The following is a 359-nucleotide window of genomic DNA, read 5'->3' on the forward strand; positions in this document are numbered from 1 at the left end:
TGGTTATGCTCTCTCACTCTCTGTACACACACACACAATATATATTATATATATATTATATATATATATATATATATATATATATATATATATATATATAATATATATATATATATATATAATATATATATATATATATATATATTATACTATATATATATATATATATAGATATATATATAATATATATATATATATATATATATAGATATAGTATATATATATATATATACATGTTTATGATGTAACAAGCACTGTTATGTTAATAGTTAAAATTAGGTAAGCAAAGGGTGACGCAGACAGACTGGAATGTGTAGAGTACAACTTCGAGTGTTCTGGAAAATTTGAAAACACTAGTG

The sequence above is a fragment of the Macrobrachium nipponense genome, chromosome 39 (genome assembly GCF_015104395.2).
Source record: "Macrobrachium nipponense isolate FS-2020 chromosome 39, ASM1510439v2, whole genome shotgun sequence".
Classification (NCBI taxonomy): Eukaryota; Metazoa; Arthropoda; class Malacostraca; order Decapoda; family Palaemonidae; genus Macrobrachium; species Macrobrachium nipponense.